At 34.5% G+C, this 11,964-nt stretch overlaps 1 pseudogene; it reads left to right on the top strand.

The window, feature by feature from the left end:
• The first annotated feature begins 2,313 nt into the window (after window positions 1-2,313).
• On the top strand, window positions 2,314-4,247 carry LOC140512285 (heat shock cognate 71 kDa protein pseudogene; annotated as a pseudogene).
• Window positions 4,248-11,964: the final 7,717 nt, after the last annotated feature.

The raw sequence follows: 11,964 nt of genomic DNA, 5'->3' as shown, positions 1-11,964 counted from the left end.
CCTGGAAAATTTCAAGAAGGATTTTAAAAGCCAAATTAGAGAAGTAGAAGAAAAACTAGCTAATGATTTTTAAAATATGAAAAAAAAATCCTGGAAGAATTTAAAGGGAAAAATTGGACAAATGGAAAAGGAAGTACAAAACTTAACTGTAAAAAATAGCTGCTTAAAAGAATAATTGAGTGGAATTGGTGATGAGGAAAAGGTGATGCAAAGTTTAAGTGAAGAAAAAATATATTAAAATTTAGAATTGGTCAAGTAGAAGCTAGTAACTATGAGACATCAAGAATCAGTCAAATAGAATCTAAAGAATGAAAAAATAGAAGAAAACATAAAATATCTCATTGGGAAAACAACAGACCTGGAAGATAGATTCAGGAGAGAAAATCTATGAATTATTTCTCTATTTCCAGCAAACCATGACAAAAAAAGAGCCTGAACAATATCTTCGAAGAAATCGTCAAGGAAAACTGCCCAGAGGTCCTAGATTCAGACCACAAAATCGTCATTGAAATAATCCACCGTTCACCTCCTGGATGGGATCCCAAACTGAAAACACCAAGAATTATTGTTGCCAAATACCAGAACTATTAAGTGAAGGAGAAAATACTGCAAACAACCAAAAAGAAACAATCCAAATAACGAGGAAATATAGATAGGATTACACAGGACCTTGCAGGCTCTACATTAAAAGACTGAATTCATTGGAATATGATATTCTGTAAGGCAAAAAGAGCTGGAACTACAACTAAGTATCAATTACCAAGCACAACTGAGCAAAATATTTCAGGCAAGGAGGTGGATATTCAGTGACATAAAGGATTTCCAGACCTTCCTGATGAAAAGGCCAGAATTAAATAAAAAATTCCATCTTCAATCACAAGCTTCAAAAGAGGCATAAAAATGGTAAACAGGGAAGGACAAATATGTTACTCAATATGGGCACATTCTTTACATTCCTATAAATGAAGACGATACTTGCTAACCTTGAGACTGTATATTTATTAAGATATTTGAATGAGATATACAAAGATAGAGAGAGTAACTATAAATTAAATGATAGGATGATAAAAATATGATTTAAGGGTATGAGGGAATTGTAATGGAAGATGTGAAAAGGAGGAGGCAGGAAAAGTTAAATTACATAACAAGAAGAGGGAAAGAGTGGAAGGAGATGAGCACTGTTTGAGATTTACTCTCATCTATTTTGGTTCAAGGAGGGAACAACATAGTCTGTAAAGTATAGAATTTTAACTAGTTATATAGGCAATAGAAGGGGAAAGGGAACAGAAAAGGAGGGGAGGATAAAAGGGAGGGAAGAAGTAGTAAGGGGAATAGGAGTAAAAGGGAGGAGGGCTAAGAGAAGGAAGGGAAGGCTGAGGGAGGTGTTGGTCAAAAAATAAACTATTTTGGATGGGAATGGAAAATGAGCAGAAAGAACATGGAGGGAAAGACTCAGATTGTAATCTTAACTGTGTATGTGAATGGGATGAACTCTCCCATAAAACAGAAGTATATAGCAGAATAGATTAAAAACCATAATTGAACAATATGTTATTTACAAGAAACATATCTGAAACCTGGTTATACACACAGGATAAAGGTAAAAGATTGCAGCAGAATACATTATGTTTCAGCTGATGTAAAAGAAACAGATATAGCAATCCTATTTTTAGACAAAGCAAAAGCAGAAATCTATCTAATCAAAAGAAATAAGGAAGGAAACTATACCCTGCTTAAAAGCACCATAGACAACAAAACAATTTCATTACTAAACATATATGATGCACATGTTATAGTACCCAGATTCTTAGAGTAGATGTTAAGGAAGTTACAGGAAGAAGTAGACAGCAAAACTATACTAGTGGGGGACCTCAACCTCCCCCTCACTCAACTTGATAAGTCTAACCTCAAAATAAACAAGAAAGGTGAATTAATAAGGAGGGGAATAAAACTCTGGATAATGATAGATCTCCGAAGAAAATTGAATGAGAATACAAAGGAATATATATTTTGCTCTGTATTACATGCACATATGCAAAAATTTACCATCTACTAGGGCATCAGAACTTCACAATGCAGCGAAGAAAGGCAAAGATGGTCAATGCATCATTTTCACATGATAATGCAAATAAAATTATACATAACAAAAGGCCATGGAAAAATAGACCAAAAATTAATTGGAAACTAAATAATGTAGTCCTCAACAATGAATGGGCTAAACAAGAAATCATAGAAACAATCACCAACTTCATTCAAGAGAATGACAATAATGAGAAAACATACCAAAACTTATGGGTTACTACTCAGTACAGCAGCAGTAGCCAATAAGTTCTCCACGGTCGTCACTTATGACCCTTGACTCCCCAGCAACCATGTTGAAGAGACCTGCAGTTCGCATTGACCTTGGCACCGCTTACTCCTTTTTGGGAGTCTTCCAACATGAGTAAGTGAAAATAATACCTAATGACCAAGGAAACAGGACTACCCCAGCTATGTCACCTTCACTGACACAGATGTTTTATGGGTGATGCTGCAAAAAATCAAGGTGCAATGAACCCTGCCAACACAGTTTTTGATTCCAAACATCTCATTTGTCAAAAATCTGATGATGCAATTGTACAGCCAGACATGAAGAACTGGCCTTTTGCAGTTGTGAATGACACAGGCAGGCCTAAGTTTCAAGTGGAGTACAAAGGGGAAACCGAAATTTTCTATTCAGAAGGAGTATCTTCTATGATATTGAGCAAGATGAAAGAAATTGCTGAAGCTTATCTTGGGAAGACTGCAACAAATGCCAAAGTCACAGTAACAGCCTATTTCAACGATTCCCAATGTCAAATCACTAATGATGCTGGAAACTTCTCTGGTCTCAATGTGCTCCGAATCATCAATGAGCCAACTGCTGCTGTTTTGCTTATGGCATGGACAAAAAGGTGAGTGTCAAGAGAAAAGTGTTGACCTTGAAGCTGGTACTTTTGATGTTTCCACTCTTACCACTGAAGATGGAATCTTTCAGGTCAAGTCCACAGTTCGGGACACCCAGTTGGGTGGGGCAGAGTTCAACAACCTAATGGTCAACCATTTCAATGTTGAGTTCATGCTAAAACATAAGAAGGACATCAGTGGAAACAAGAGGGCTTTTCTCCATCTTTGCACTGCTTGTGAATGTACAAAGTGCACCCTCTCTTCTACTAGCTAGGCCAGTATTGAGATTAACTCCCTCTATGAAGTTATCTTCTTCGATGTATAAATCACCTGAGCCCATTTTGAAGAGCTGAATGCTGATCTCTTCCATGGCACACTTAACCCTGTAGAAAAGGTGTTAAGAGATGCTAAGCCGTATAAATCACAGATTCTTTACCTCATCCTGGGAGGTGGTTCCACTCAAATCCCCCAAATCCAGAAGCTTCTGCAAGACTTCTTCAATGGCAAAGAGTTCAACAAAAGTATCAATCCTGAAGAAGCTGCTGCTTACCATGCAGCTCTTCAGGCTACCATTTTGTCTGAAGAGAAATCTGATAATGTACAGGACTTGTTGTTTTTGGACATCACTTCTCTTTCCCTTGGAACTGAAACTGCTGGGGGAGTTATGACTGTTCTGATCAAACTTACTACCACCGTCCCCACCAAGCAGATGCAGACCTTTACCACCTATTCAGACAGTCAGCCTAGTATGCTTATACAGGTTTATGAAGGTGACAGGGCAATGACAAAGGGTAACAACCTGCTTGGCAAAATTGAGCTCACAGGAATTATCCCAGCACCCAGGGTGTTCCTCAGATTGAAATAACATTTGATATTGTTGTAAATGGCATTCTCAATGTTTCTGGTGTGGATAAGAGCACAGGCCACGAGAAAAAGATCTCCATCATCAAAGAAAAACGATTTCTGAGCAATGAAGATATTGAGCGTATGACAGATGAGACTGAAAAATAGAAGACTGAGGATGAGAAGGAGAAAGATGAGGTGTCTTCCAAGAATTCTCTTAAATCTTATGCTTTGATCATGAAGGCTACCATAGAGGACGAAAAACTGCAAAGCAAAATTGTTGATGAAGATAAACAGATGATCCTTGACAAATGACATGAAACAATCAGCTGGCTGAATAAGAACCAGACTGCTGAGAAAGAAGAATTCGAGCATCAGCAGAAATAATGAAGAAGGTCTGCAACCTCATCATTACTAAGCTTTACCAGACTGCAGGGGGCATTCCAGGGGACATGCCTGGTGGGTTCCCAGATAGTTGAGCAACCCCATCAGGGGGCGCTTCTTCTGGACCCAACAATGAAGAAGTGGACTAAACACACCAAAAGAAAGAGAATTCCAAAGTGTTCAAAAAATTGAAGGACTCAAATTTGTAGACAAGGCAGTAGAGGGCTAAAGTGAAAGTATAAGCTACTGTGTAAATTTGGACATTCTGAATACTTAAACGTGTGCAGAGGGAGAGAAGTGAACAACATTGAACTTTATCAGTGTTCTAAACAAGTGGAAATGCAATTTTTGTCCTGGATAATAAAACCTATTTAAAATTGACGGTATAAAAAAATCTTATGGGATACTGCAAGAGCAGTTCTTAGTGGAAGCTTTATATCATTGAATGCCAATATGAATGAAATAGAGCAAGAAGAAATCAATGAATTGGTCATGTAGCTGAAAAATCCAGAAAAAGAACAAATTGAAAATCTCCAAGTAAATACCAAATTAGAAATTATGAAAACCAAAGGAGAGATTAATAAAATTGAAATTAAGAAAACTATTGAACTAATAAATAAAATTAAGAGTTGGTTTTATGAAAAAAATAATAAAATTGATAAACCTTAAGTCAATTTGATTTAAAAAAAGAATGAAGGAAACCAGATTACCAATATCAAAACTGAGAGAGCTGAACTCACCTACAATGAGGAGGAAATTAAAACAACAATAAGAAATTACTTTCCCCAACTGTATGCCCCAAACTTTGACAATAAAAATGAGGTGGATAAATACTAAAAAAATCAGTTGCCCAGATTAACAGGAGGTTGAATATTTAAATAAGTAATATTTAAGTAACCTCATCTCATAAAAATAATTTGAACAAGCTGTCAAGGAACTCCCTAGGAAAACATCTCCAGGGTCAGATGGATTTACAAGTGAATTCTATCAAACATTGAAAGAACAGTTAATTCCAATACTATATAGTCTATTTGGGAAAGTTACTGAAGAAAGAATCATCCCAAATTCTTTTTATGATACAAATAAGATTCTGATACCTAAACCAGAAGGAGCCAAAACAGAATGCATATTATAGACCTATTACTCTAATGAATATAGATGCAAAAATTTTGATTAAGATATTAGCAAAAAGAATACAGTCACTAATCATGAGAATAATACATTATAATCAGGTAGGATTTATTCTAGGAATGCAGAACTGGTTCAGTATTAAGAAAAGTATTAGCATTATTTATCACATAAACAACAAAAGTAACAGAAATCATGTGATTACCTCAGTAGATGCAGAAAAACTTTTGACCAAACACAACACCCAATCTTATTGAAAGCACTGGAGAGCATAGGAATAGATGGAGCCTTCTATAAAATAATAAGCAGTATCCACCTAAACCATCACCGAGCATTACATGTAAGGGGGACAAGCTAGATGCATGTCCAATAAGATCAGGGGTTAAACAAGGATGTCCATTATCACTACTGTTATTCAATATGGTACTAGAAAAGTTAACTTTAGCAATAAGAGAAGAAAAAGAAATTGAAGAAAATAGAATAGGCAAAGAAGAAACGAAGTTATCACTCTTTGCAGATGATATAATGATATACTTAGAGAATTCTAGAGAGTCAAGTGAAAAAAAAAATACTTGGCAAATATGCAACCTTGGCAAAGTTGCAGGTTATAAAATAAACCCATTTAAATCATCTGCATTTCTATGTATTACTAACAAAGCCCAACTACAAGAGATAGAAAGAGAAATCCCGTTAAAACTATAGTAGATGCTATAAGATATTTGGGAGTCTACCTGCCAAAACAAGCCCAGGGACTATATGAATAAAATGACAAAACACTTTTCTCACACATAAGGTCAGATAAATTAAATGGAAAATAATTACTGAACTAATATATTCTGCCTGAATCAATTGACTTATTCAGTGCCATACCAATTAAACTATCAGATGATTATTTTCTAGAGCTAAAAATGCATATCAAAATTCATCTGAAAGAACAAAAATTTCAAAATATCAAGGGAATTCATGCCGGGGAAGGTGGCCTAGTCCTACTATATCTCAAAGAGTATTGTAAGGCAACAATCATCGAAAACACTTGGTACTGGCTAAGAAATAGAGGGGTAGACCAGTGGAAAAAGTTAGTTACTCAAGACACATTAGTTAATGAATATAGTAATCTATTGTTTGATTAAGCCAAGGACCCTAGCTTCTGAGATAAGAACTCACTCTTTGAGAAAAACTATTGGGAAAACCATAACAGTGTGGTGGAAACTGGGATAGAACTATTCCTGACAATATACACAAGAATAAAGTCCAAATAGGTACACGACCTCGGTATAAAGATTGATACTACAAACAAATTGGAGGAGCAAGGAAGAGAATATATGTCAGATTAATGGAAATTGAGAAATTTTTGGCAAAACAAGAGATAGAGAATTTTATAAAGTACAAAATGGACAATTTTGATTACATTAAATTGAAAAGTTTTGCACAAATAAACCCAATGCAACCAAGATTAGGAGGGAAACAGAAAACTGGGAATTTTTGCCACTTGTGTCTGTGGAAAAGGCCCCATTTCCAAAATATAGAGTGAAATGAGTATAATATAGAAGAATACAAGTCATTCCCCAGTTGATAAATGGTAAAAGGATAAAAACAGGCAGTCTTCAGAGGAAGAAATTTAAACTATCTATAGTTATGAAAAAATGCTCTAAATCGCTATTGATTCAAGGGAAGCAAATCATAACAACTAAGAGGTACAGCATAGTGCCTATCAGATTGGCTAACATGACAAAACAGGAAGATGATAAATGCTGAAATAGATGTGAGAGAGTTGAAACTCTAATTCATTGTTGCAGCGGAGGTGAGCTGATCCAGCCATTCTGGAGAGCAATTCAGAACTATGAGCAAAGGGCTACAACAGTGTGCATACCCTTTGACCCAGCAATATTGCTTCTGGTACTATTTCCCAAAGAGATCACAAGAAATAGGAAAGCGTCCCACCTCTGCAAAAATATTTATTGCAGCTCTCTTTGTGGTGGCCAAGTACTGGAAATCGAGGGAATGCCCATCAATTTGGGAATGACTGAAAAATTTGCGATATATGAATGTAATGGAATACTATTGTACTATAAGAAATGATGAACAGGAAGATTTCAGAGAGACCTGGAAGGCTTATATGAACTGATGCTGAGTGAAAGGAGTACAACTAGGAGGACTTAGTTCACAGAAACAACCACAGTGTATGATGAATTTTTCTGGTAGACTTAGCCCTTCACAGCAAGTCAAGGACCTAAAAATTCGCAATGGATTCTTGAGGCAAAATGTCTTCCAAATCCACTGAAAGAACTATGGAATTGAACTGTGGAATGATGCACAGTATTTTACCTTGTGTTATGATTTGTTTTGTTGTTTTTCATCCTTTCTCCCACTCATTTTAATTCTTCTATGCAACATGATTAAGATGAAAATTTACTAAATAAGAATGTCTTGTGTAGAACCTATAAAAGATTACACATCACCTTGGGGTGGTAGGGAGGGAGTGAGGTGGAATGGAGAGGGAAAATTCTAAGATACATAGAAGTGATTGTAGTAAACTAATAAATTAATTTTAAAAATCCTAGGTATGAAGCAAAACAATAAATAAAAAATATTGCGCAGCAAGATAACTAATACAAATGTGTTTTGGTTTTTTGTTTTGTTTTGTTTTGTTTTGTTTTTTTATGATTGCAAATATGTAGCCCATACCAAAATGCATCTCATCTTAGGGAAGGGAGACATGAGGGAGAGATGGAAAAAGTCTGGAAGTCAAAGATTATTTTAAAGTGAATGTTAAAAATCATCTTTATATGTAATTGGGAAAATATAAAATACTACTAAAACATAAAGTCATCATCATCTGCATCCCCTACCAATCATTCCATTAAGATAAAGAGAAGCAATCAATGAGTAAATGATATTTAATTCTAAAGCTCGTTTCAAAATTTCTTCCTTTAAAATTACCTAAAGTAAAGATGATTCCAGAAAATGAGTTCCAGATTTTAGTGCTTACCTACTCTGTTTTTATGGTGGTATAGGTCATATTGTATATTTTAAAAAAATAATTAACATTAATGGAAGCATCAAACTGAATGTAGGTACCAAAAGAGTTGAACTATTTTTTCACCTGGTAGGTTCATTCCCCACATCATATATTTATACATTCCCAAAGTTATGAAAATACAGTTCAAATTAGAATATCACAGATTATGAACTCGCAATACATTTATGAGAAACAGAAAGATACATTACCTGAAGGGACTGCAAGTAAGAAGGTGACAATTTATTTGTCAGAAGGCAGGCAGGCAAACACATATAATTTGCAAACAAACATCAGGTAACACAATTCAACAACAGGATATGATGAGCTCAGTTGCTTGCCTCTGAAAAATTTGATTTAATTCAGTGTTGTTGAACAAACACATATTAAAAATCTGTTTTGCTCAAGACCTTGTGCTAAGCATGGTAAATCCAAAAATAGATAGCAGACTATTATTCTTTCAAGGAGTTTACAATCTCATAGTTAACTTTTATGTGTTACTTAGCCCTATATATATTACAGTAAGTAATGATATAAAAGGATATGGAGAAGTAACCATGTGAGTTCATAATGAGCAATATTGAGAGATAAATGAAAATACTATCTCTTATATTTCAGTTTTTACAGGTGAACCATCATTCCTCTTGGATATAGCCCAGAATATTGGAGTCAATTAGAATACAAAAGCTATTACAATATTTGAGGGCAGAATCAGTGAACCAAGAGATAAAGGCATAACTGCCCATTCAAATAGGAAATGAAAACAATCATTTCATTCTGAATAGGTAAACAGCTGTCAATTTTAAAGTCTTCTTTTTTCACTAAAATTACCTAGGGTGACAGTAAGGCAAAAGGGGATTTATCATTAAAAAGAAGCATGGAGTTAAGAAAAACAATAAAGTAAGAATTCTGAAAAGGAGGGCTCATAAGAGAGGTGTGGGAAGAAATAGTGAGGAAGCTTGCTCTGAAAATATTACTTCAAGGTCAAAAGGCAGTAGATATCTTGGAAGTAATGACAGAAAGGAAGATAATCTTGGAGAACACTGAAAGAAGCAACATTCTGAAGATAAGCATCCTGGTTGTGCTGAAAGATGGGAATGAAAAGAAAACAGTGAATAGAATAGGATGAGCCAGAAATGGATAACACTTCATTATTTTCTATTGATATAAAGTGGGGAAGAAGGGGCGCAGCTCCTATCCATAATTATTTCAGATCAGTCAATGTAACAATATATGAAAAGTAGAACATGTTATGTACAAAGCAAAATATGCAAAATACTCTGCTCTGCATGAAAAATTGCTGTACCATTTCAATATATAGTGTATACTTGTGTTCAAACCTCTTGCAAGGGTTTAAATCTGGTGTCCCTGACCTTTTTGTTGTATTCTCCCCTCAATATCTGGATTTTATTTCCCATATAATCCCAAGTATTTTATTTGAGTCACTTAAAAATTATTCTGCATATGTATATGTATATGTATATAGGTATATGTAAGCTTTCCCTGACTGTCAAAGGGCTCTATAATAATAATAAAATGTAGAATATATGATACGTTATACAAATATTAATAATAAAAATACAAAACAAAAATCTCTTGTGCATGAATTTTCAAGGTAAATATACTAAGAAAAAATAAAACAGATTACCTCTTCTTCAGTCAATCATCACACATTGGACTGGTAATGAAACCTTTAGGGCTATATGGATATATAATATATGTTGTCAATAATTTCCACAAGAATTCCACTATATTTTTCATAATTATGTTAATTCATAATACATAACAATACAACTACAACCCATACTCCTCAGTTACTCCCTCAACTCCCAATTATCCAGTCAGGTCTATGGAATATGAGGCACTACACCCTCCCAGGATTATAAGAATAGGAAGAAGGAATAGAGGATTGTCACTATAGTGCTTACTACTGTACATACTCCCATGATGATTCATATGTATCAATAGGTCAGTCAGATTTATCAGATTAAATAAATGAGGATGGACTATTGTGATACTGATGGTACAAAATATCTTCCTAGGAGTTTGAGAGAAATTCTCCTTTAAACAAATACAGAGTTCAGGGGAAACCTTGAACTAAAGCCCAAGGTTAGAGAACAAATATGGCAAAAAGCTCACTCATTGTTCCTGAAGTCTTTTTGCTTGCAATATAAGGATTTACTATTTTCTACTAGATGCCTGTCTCTTATAATTTTATCCAATCTATCCTTTCCTTCAGAGGTATATCTTGCCAGTAGCTTCAGCTCTCCTAGGAATTCTGTAAGAACATTAATGAAATTCTACATATATTTTTTACATATATTTTGTATAAGCCACACAGAGCATGTCTTATTTTACTAATCTGAAAAGATTTATCACATCTGTTTGAAATATCTTACTCGAAGGATAAGTGTTTCAACTGACAAAGATATTAAGTTGAAATACCTTGGCTGTTGTAAGAGAAGTGGTCAGAATTCATTGACGCAATCAACTCTATCGTCACACATAAATGATGCTTTATGGTTTAACTTTTCAAATGAAGACTATTTTGTGAAGATATTTGAAAGATACTGTGATATGTGGATTGAATTATGAAATATTTTAGACAAAAATTGATGGAGCATATTCAGAACATCATGATATGATGTTGACTTCCATGCAGAGACGATAATAATTCAGATGAAGAAGATAAAGATTTGCTATTTGACTCTACTTTTCCAAATTTAGAGGAAAATGCAATTAAACAGAAATAAAAACAGAAACTCTTTTTAAAGGGCTACTTCCTGATGTGACTTGAGAGCTGCCCTCAAAGCCATAAAAAACAGGTTTGAATCCTGACCTTGCCATGCAATCTTTTTGAACCTGAGTATGTAACTTAACTTACCATTCATTCATGAAGTGTTTTATGACTGTACATTGTACTGAAAGGGCTAATCTGAACTGTTAGAGGGAGGTTATGGGAGTCCTTTGTATCAGTAAAATAGGAACTCCAGTCTCTCTTCCTAGTTAAATAATTTAAAATTCGTAAATAGCAAAAGAACTTGCAGAAATGGCTAAAATTCACAATTTTCTACTTCCTGTGGTAAAACCCATTCTCTGCTCATTCTACTGTTGCTGCTGATTTGCAGACAATCATAAATCAGAAAAAGAATTAAATTGAAATGAATTTAAAAATAAGTAAAGGAGAATGTCTAGCTCCTGAGGTAAAGGTATGGTGGGAGTAAGGATAGCAGCAGTCATTATACTTGTCAGGGAAGCATGAAACAAGTATTGAACATACAAAACATATTATAGTAACAAAAATAAGTTTGTGTGTTTCTGTGTTTATATATGAATGTGTACATATACATCTCTACATATATGCATGTACATATATACACATATATTACATATACATAGACACATGCACATACACACCCATATACTCTTACTGATTCCAATGTGCTTTCCTTTCCAAATACACGTTTTCGACATATAGTACACATAGGATTTGTTTTATAATACATAGTTTTTTCTTAGATACCTATAGCCTCCCTCTCTGAAATCCATTTTGTCTTAATAAATTTATAGTATCTTGAGTAGATATCAACATTAAATTAAACAACATAAACTGTGGAAATTAAGGTGCACTTAATTGAGCAATACCCACCTCAATCCATTCATCCTCC

The sequence above is a fragment of the Notamacropus eugenii genome, chromosome 6 (genome assembly GCF_028372415.1).
Source record: "Notamacropus eugenii isolate mMacEug1 chromosome 6, mMacEug1.pri_v2, whole genome shotgun sequence".
Lineage (NCBI taxonomy): Eukaryota > Metazoa > Chordata > Mammalia > Diprotodontia > Macropodidae > Notamacropus > Notamacropus eugenii.
This window is presented reverse-complemented; position numbering and strand designations above follow the sequence as displayed.